The sequence below is a fragment of the Toxotes jaculatrix genome, chromosome 4, assembly GCF_017976425.1.
Source record: "Toxotes jaculatrix isolate fToxJac2 chromosome 4, fToxJac2.pri, whole genome shotgun sequence".
In the NCBI taxonomy this organism is placed as follows: Eukaryota; Metazoa; Chordata; class Actinopteri; family Toxotidae; genus Toxotes; species Toxotes jaculatrix.
Genome location: NC_054397.1, coordinates 25,163,022 through 25,172,207, shown reverse-complemented (window position 1 = coordinate 25,172,207; position 9,186 = coordinate 25,163,022).

Sequence of the window (9,186 nt, the reverse complement as noted above, 5' to 3'; positions counted from 1 at the left end):
ACGCTCCCTGCTCCCTGCTGGAGTGTTTACACATCAGCCCTGAGAGATAGCGCTCAGGGATCACGGAAAAATGTATGGAAAACATGATTTTTAAGTGCTGCCACCCTTTAAACGGACAGAATAGTTTGTATCTACACACAGTTTCAGCCATATCGTAACCACCTCATGTAGCGTTCTTTTAATTTATCTAAATAAAGGTAAAACACGAAAGTTGTGATGTAACCTGGGTGTATATATAACATTTTTTTTTCTGGCTCTGGGCTGAGGTGTATATATCTGTACGTGATGCAGCTAGGGGGAGGTGGTGTCTGCGGAAAAGGTGTTTTGGTGTTTGCAGAGAGGAAAGGGCAAAGTCTGAATGATGTGTAGCACTTTAAGTATATGTCACAAAAATGTGTGATATACTAACACCCCTGCTTAGATTCTGGTAAAAATACAAACAAGTTATCCAGCTATTCCAGTAATTTTGAATGAGGAATAGAATTCAATCTAGGGTGCTCATATGTTTGAAAACAGAAATTTATCTTTCTGAAACATTGTCTGTGCCCCTCTATCCACAGAACACCCTGGCAATAGTTTTTATGTGGTGGGAAGTTGCTTCAGAAAACTCAGGCGGATTTATTAAAACCTGGCCAAATCCGTATGGCTAAATACCACTGTGGTTAAGTGAGGAAATGTGTTTTTTTGGTAATTTGGGTAAATTTACCCTTTAAGGCAAAGCTTAAGGTTGGTTTTACCTGATTGTTACAGTGAGAGGCAAATTTTAAATATGGGATTTAACAGCATATTTCTCACCTTACTGTGCACCTGGTATTGTGCTTTATCACATTTCAATATCATCATGTTTTTCTGCTGACATTATTTAGTAAAGAGAGGAAGTGTGATTAACAAGCAGCAGTTAAAGAACGGTTTGGAAAATGTGCCAATTAGGAAAGTTGCATCTTGTGGTATCTGGTCAATGTGATTTCATAATCTGTGTTCTGTAGGTCCACTTCATCTTGACAGAAGAATTAAGCCATGTGCAAGTCAGTCTGGTAATGACTCACCCAGGTTTAAGGATTTAACCAGTGTGATTTGAGTATCTAATCTATCAGTAAGTGAGAAGCAGTTCAGCCGGTACAGTTAGTGCTCATAACCAGAAATATAATAGAGCAGGTTAAACTGGTGCAAGATAAGGAAACAGTCTGAGAAAAGACAAATCATTCAGCCAAATGAAGCAGCAGGTTGAGCAGAGTGTGCAAATGATGGGCAGTTGAGGAGGAAGGATCTTGGAAGGATCAAATTTAAACATAAAGGATCTAGAAATACTGGAATCACCCAGTCAAATAAACAAGTCCAAAGTGCAGAAAATCCACCAGTTGCTAAAACTCCCAAATTTCCAAAATAAATATATGAATAAATTTAAAATAATAATAAATTTAAATCAACCAATTGCTAGAGCCTTGGAGATATATATATACATACATAGATATAGATATATAGATAGATAGATAGATAGATAGATAGATAGATAGACATAGATAGATAGATTGATGGATAGATAGATAGATACACACACACACACACACACACACACACACACAGCCTTGGCAAATGGGGGACAAATGTTTGTGACAGATAGATGACAGTTTGTATACAGCTAAAGTACTGGCAATAGTGGCAATACTGGTATCCTGGCAAGTACCAGGATACCAGGAAATTTTCAACAAGGCACTTGTTAGAGGCCAGACTTAAAACATATACAATGGCAAGGGGAAAGTATGTGGTTTTTTGCATTAACTAACATAAAATGTGATCTGACAATCTTCATCTAAGTCAAGTTTCATAACTGGTTGAACCTCCTTTGTCAGAAGTAAGAGAAAATAATGCTTTTGGTAGCTGCTGATCAGACCGGCACAACATTCAGGAGGAATCTTAGAGGAATGTTAGACCATCCCTCCTCACAGAGCTGCTTCAGCTCAGACATATTCTGAGGACGTCTGGTGTGAACAGCTCTCTGAGCTCATTCCTCAACATCTCTGTTGATTTAAGTCTGGCTCCAAAAGGTGGATTTTCTTTGAAATCATTCTGTAGTAGATTTATTTCCATGTTTAGGGTCATTGTCCTGCTGCATCACTCAGCTGCTGCTGAGCTTCAGCTGGTGGATTATCCACTCTGACTTTATCCTGTAAGATTCCTTGATAAACTAAACCTTCCTCTCGATGATGGTGAGCTGTTCAGGCCCAGAGGAACCAAAGCAGCCCCAAATCATCCTCCCCTGTACTTGACTGTTGACGAAGTCTGATGTACTCATGTTGCTATGCAGTGCCCTTTTTACATGATACCCAGCGCTGCATATTCTTCCCAAACAATTCAACCTTGGTTTCTTCAGCCCGCAAAACATTTTCCCAGTAGCATTGTGGGCTGTTTTTTGGCAAACTTCAGGCATGCAGTAATGTTTGCTTAGGAGAGCAGACACTTCCTCTGTCCTCCCATACTCTATGCAACCCTGTGCTATGATTTGTATATGGTGGACTCATGAACAGAGACGTTAACCAGCTCATATGATTCCTTTAAGCCCTTAGCTGTTACTCTGAGTTTCTTCTTTACCTCATCATTTTGCTTTGTGCCTTTGCAGTGATTGATTCTTGATTGTAAGTCTTCTCTTTTTTGCGAGGCATGGTTCACATCTGCAGATGCCTCTTGAGAATAGTAAACTCTAAATGTTTGAGTGTTTCTTATTTGTTTGTTCTTGTTTTGGTACTTTTATAAGTAGCAAAACATTTATTAAGATGGAAACAGTGGTGCGTTAAACAACCTGTTGTGTTATGCATGTGCACTGCCTGGAGGTGCACATTGATTCTATGCAGAAGTGTAAATGTCGGCTGGGACTACCAACGCAGGAACAGACAGGATGGAAGGGACACCGGAAGACTCTGGGTCACTGGGTCAGCTGACTCAGGCAGCAGGCGAACCAATCCAAGCCAAACCTGGGATGCAGACTGGGAAGCAAGCAGAAGGTTAGTAGATGAGCTGGTGGCTAACTGACTGGGAGACTGGCTGATAGCTTGCAAGCCAGAGGCTATCTAACTGTAAGGCAGGCTGGAGGATCACGTGCCAGACGACTGGGAGACAGGATGGTGGCTAGCCAACAGGCTGGGAATCAGGGGTGTTTAGAAAATCCTTAAGCTACTCAGTTAAGGAACTCTTCAGCCAAGGCTTAAAGGATGTTCCACCCTCAGAGCAGCCTCTTTGTACACTCTACTAGAGTTTTTTCCCTACTCACCATAAAGGCAGATGAGGATATACAACAACTCATACAGTTCACTTCTGTCAAGGTTGTTGGTAGCAGCACAGGCAGGGAGGACCCAGGCACAGACTCAAAGGCTGGATAATGCAGTGAAGTATCATTAATAACAGAAATCAGGCTTACACAGGAATGGGTATGCAGGCAGGCTGGTGAGTTCACAGGCAGGCAGACAAGCAGGCAGGTTCAGGCAACAAGTGACAAATGCAGGTAGGAGGTTCACAGAGAAATACACAGGAGCATAAGAATTTAGCAGTTACACAGAGAAAACACAATGGAACATACACAGACAAACCAACAAGTGGCTGGTGACCATGGCAGATTTAAATACTATCTGGGGAGATGAAGGGACAAATATAGCAGGTAGAGTAAGCATGGGCTGGAGACAGGGACTGAGGGGAACTGAGGAGCAGTGAGTTTCCCTGACAAATTTATAACTTGGAAGTGGATGTGAATGCTATTTCTAAGCCTGAATTTTGCTGTTATTATAAATATGCTGTGACACAGCACTAAACCTGCCCTGTCTAGTGGACACCTGAGTTTTTCAAAAACCATGCTCCTAATCTGCAAAAAAAGGGCGTCTGTGTCTCCAAGCTCCAAGTCAAGATAACCCTGGTGGCATTATCAGGGTTGATTTTTCAGACTGTAGAAAGATAGATAAGTTTTTACAGGCTGAGTAGTACCAACCATGACAAGTAAACTGAACTTGATGTGTGAAACCAGCACAGTGCCTATTTGACAAAAGATAAAGGACAATTATTCCTGAATAATCTAAATGTCACAGAAAATTGGCCCATTTCCCCTATGGTATTCTCTCTCACATAAAAGTAAACACTATTAAAACCAACTAGTCATCATTTAAGGAATAAATGCGGAACTGTGGTGTAGTGTTACTGCAGATGTTTTACCAAAGGCCCCACAGGATGTTACAAACTTGATAGAAATTTTATGGGATATTATAGATATTACACAGTATTACATCTTAACATCACATCTGACGCTGCCCCCAGTATTTGGAAAGTGGCTCGTGTTATCTCTCTGATAAAAGTGGAGACTGACTGTACTGACCTCAGACTACACCCTCACAAGTTCAATAGTACTCCAGGATCATTTCTGAGTTAATACCATCAGCTGCATTTTAAGGGGAGATGTTTTCATGTTGGAATTAGACTGGCTGTCACACACCAGACAATTTTCAGTCAGATTTCATGCAGATGGGGTACAAAATGAGATTCAGGATCAAAAGTTGGTTCAGTTTCCTGGCAACAAGCTCTTCTGACTGAAGCAACCACATTAAGGCAAATTAGTATTCATCCATAGCTCCCTTAATTCTACATCTCTGACTTTGGAGCTGTTATGAAATGTGACGTGATATGATTGCCATAGAATCATGTGGGTAACTAATCAGTTCAGTCTGCTAATGTCATGTTTGCACACAGGCTTTGTCCACAAAGTGCTCAGGAAATTACTGCTGTCCTCCCTGGACTGCAGATTTGGTCCATATTTCACAGAGGAAAACAGCTCCAACGTGTTTATGTAAAACAAATACTTTATAAACTGTAGCACCTAAATGTCCCAGTTTAAACTTTTCTTTCAGCAAGGACAAAACGACACAAGGCCTCCCTTCCCTTGTTAAACGCAAATCATATGTGTCGTGAATTTGTGGCACTCCTCAGTTTGACACAGCAGTGAGCTGTGCGAGCCGATTGGCTGAAGAAGTTTAACTGTTTGTCACCTATGCACATGGTTTGGCTACATCCTGCGATCTGCCACTTCAGAGAAACCAAGAGAGCTTCATGCATCTTCAGTTATAAAGATTAAGTTATAACAGGAAATTCTGGTGAATTTTGAAAACAAATTCACAAACTCTGTACGTTCTTTTCACTGCACTTACATTACAGCCGTACAGAAGCTTTTACTGTGTGTGATCTGCACACACCTCTTTTCAGCACAGGTACCTTTCATGTTTAACTCTCACCGCTTTTGTAACATGTGAAGCAATTAAGGTACTGGTAAAGGGAGAGGATATCAGTTTATTTTATCAAAGGTAGTTTTTAAATGCAAACATTGCCCTTGCTGATCGCAGGCCTGCAAATTTTATCTCCTTTTTATTATTTGTTTAACTTTTATGCAATCAGGCAAGTCAACAGTGAGCAGTCTGCTTGTGTATGGTAGGAGATGGTAGCAATTCAAAGATGATTAAAATAAAAAGTGTTGTGACCCTTTAAGCTGGATTGTGACAGTGTCACTATAAAGGTCCTGTTAATATTACAAGCCCTTCAAGGAAACCTTTTTTGTTTCAAATCAAAGACCTCCAGATTAGAGATGTGCACAGAGTGGAATAAAGATTCAGGTAGGTCAGTAACTTCATTGTGTCCACTCAGTAATTTTAACACAAGAAGGAAATGTAGCGAATGAGAAGCAGCAACTTTTTAGCTTTGAGACCTCTGAGCTGGCACTAAGTGTTAGGAAAATGTCTCTAATATTTTGTACAGTCATTCTATATACAGTGATGAAAGAAGCACACAGATTCTTTACTTAAACTAGCTACGAATGATACTATAACGATGTGCCACATGACAAAGTGAAAACGGTGTCAAAAGGTTTCTCATAGTTATGATCCTACAAACAATCAACACCTGAATCTGCAGCTCTGCAGTAAATATTTAACACTCCTCCAAGGAGCCAGGAGTGCCACTTGCTACTGAGAATAAATTCTTTGTCTTTTTTGTTGTAGGTTAACAAGCAATGCAGGTTGTTAACTAACAATTCTATTTTCTACTCACTCCAAGTAAGGAAGAAGTTTGTTTGGTCTTTGTCGGACGCTGCTCAAACATAACAGGATGTATCTTGTAAGTTTACTGTCACCACAACGAAGAATCTGTCTCCTCTGAGCTTCAGAAAGATTCAAGATTCTATTTTGTGACAAATGGAGAGGCAGGGTTGCAGGTGCAGTCATACATGATTTTAATGATGTGGACAAGAAAACCATGATATGTATAATGTATGTATACAAACATACATATATGTATGTTTGTATACACCACCAGGGGTGTCTCCTGGTGGGTAAGTAACAAATGCAAACAAAAAGTATGCACATCTTTAAGAACAAAAGTTTAAAGATGTGCAGCACTGACTCATGATGTGACGTGGTAGGTGCATTCATGGGTGTATTGTGGCCCAGAATGATGAAGTTCATGTCATGACTAGTCCCTAAGGGTAATGTTTTCTTAATCCTTTTGTTTTGTTTTGAACTCTTTTGGGGACATTTGGACCTTTTTGGACTTGTTTAGTTTTTTAAGTTTTGTTAGTAGTTCCTGTTTTATTTTGAAGTCATAGCCCTTGCGTATCTTGTCTTGTTTTGTGTTCTTGTGACTCTTGACAGAAGTTTTGATTGTCAATGCTTGTACAAACTCTGGCATCTCATAGTTGTTAAGAAATTTCAGTCTGGGCCAGAGTGGTTGACTGATGGTCATTTCCATCCCCAGAACCATCCTTCCATGACCTTATGGAGTTGAAGCATAAAATGACATAACATGGAAATACACAGGTAAAATACAATCACCTCAAACTTGTATTTACATACTCAACTAGATGCACTTAGTAACCTGCCAAGTGTGTGTGTACATACTGCTGCTAACAATGTCAGAATTATTATATGTATATATTTAGTATTTAGGTGTTCATATTTGAAGATATTATATGAATGAACACAGCTCTGGGGATTCAAAATAACAATCACTTCTGTGTTTTTTTTGTCCAACTAGAGATGGACAGCAGGACATTCTGAGTTTGACTGAAGCGGAAGGACGTCAAGAGCTGGCAAAGAGCAAATCTAATTGTTCATGTGAATGACTGCAGCAGGACGTTCAGTAATAAGCAGGATGAATTCAGAGCAGGGGGACAGAATGAAAGATGAGGACATCAACATACACAGTGCTGGAGCTCATGTTTTTACCATTTGGATGAAGTCAGGTCATTAAAGCATGATGGGATTTTAATAAGGATGTTAGAGAGAGAGAGAGGAGGAAGACGTTCACCTTAACATACATTTATTAAAAAAAAAAAAGTCCAAGTGCAGTTGCCATGCCAATGCTGCCATTGCAGGCCCCTGGAGTCCTTGAGGTTATTGGAGAGAGGACATTCGATTACAGGGGACGATGAATATGATGTGAGTTTATAATCAATAATGACGGTGCTGATGTCACAGCCAAAATTACCAGCATGTTTCATTCACAACGTACACCATGTGGAAGGATGTCATTTACATTTATCACTAAAAAGAACCGTAAAATGGCAATGTGCCATTTCCTATGGGCTAGTTTCAGCGTGTTGAATTCTCTTATGCATGAATCATATCCAACAAATGAATCACGCCTCTGACAGCACACGTCTGTATTTCCAACAACGCGCTGGAATAAAACAAGGGCACTGACTACACTGTGTTTAAGGTATCAGAGCTGTGTTCATTCACAAATTAGAAATAGTTGGAAATTATGTTTTTAGAGAGTGTGCATAGATGTATAGTACTCATTCAGTGGCTTTAGAGTCATATGAACCACCTACTACATTACTATGAACATCCTGTGGACTCTCAGTCACATTATACTTCAGTGATGTATATCTGTGAGTCTGTTCTTCTTCAGCTCATGCAAAGCTGTTTGCTCAATGACCCTGTATACGTAACAGTTACATGTCACCCTTCTGCTACATTACTACAATTACTCTGCCATAAGTGAAATTTCCCATCAGCTTTTTGCATTGATCATTACTATAGAGTTAGGTACACGGCAGAGTGAGATTTGTTGTCTTGAAATTCAGTTGCAATCAAATGCAGTAAAATACAGCTGTGTGAGTAAGAGACCAATGTAGATAGTTAAGAAGAAATATACAAATATATTAAAGTAATAAACAGCTTTTGTGGATTATCTAATATTAATACCATGTGTTTTTACTGCTGCATGAGTAACAGTGGTGTAATTGAAATAAACTATATGTTTCCTGGTCTTAATTTAACATGATGTTTTTCTTCAAAACCTCTACTGTTTTTTTTTTTTTTGTTGTTTTTTTTTGGCATTCATTTCTGCTATTTGTTCTCTTTGGCTAATTTCCAGTGTTAAGTTCATATAATATTATAAAAGTGATTTTATCACAACAGCCTGTAGTGCACTGAAATGTTCTGCCACAAGATGGATCTATGAGCCAACAACAGACAGTGAAATAACTACAAAGTTGGGAAAAGAAGAATTATTCACTGGTGCCATGGCGCGCTCTAGTGGTAAATTATAGGAAAATCATCAAATGCGGAAATGCAACAGCTCATTGAAACACTCAACCTCCATTGATAAGGGTTAAATGCAGAAAACCAAACGCACTACTATATAATATTAAAGTTGCTAAGACAGTATTTTCTTATCAATGACAAGATTCAACAACACAACAATGATTTCTCTCTCACGTGTCACACTGGGTCGACAGGATGTGACATCAATTGTTCAGGTAATCCTGAGCAGCACGTGAGGGTCCAACGTCCTAGGTTAACAAATGAATTAAAGTGAACCACCACCCAATATAAAACATCTGATTAAAGTTTGGAAACTTTTGTTTAAGATGATCAGTTTGTGTCATTCGGGGCATTAGGCTTCATTTTGCCCCATGAAATACTGTAATTTACTCTTTTAACCCTTTTCCCATTTTGATACCTCCAGCCCATTTCCTTTGTACATTTTCATGTATGATTGCACACTGGTGTTTGGACATCCTCACCATGCATAACTGGATGACCTTTCTTTCCGTATGACTGTAGTATGCAAGTTATCCACTGTACATTGTCACGTTGTTGCTGCTTTTATTGTGCTTAAATATATCCTATATTTAATATATAGTAGCACTGTCATATG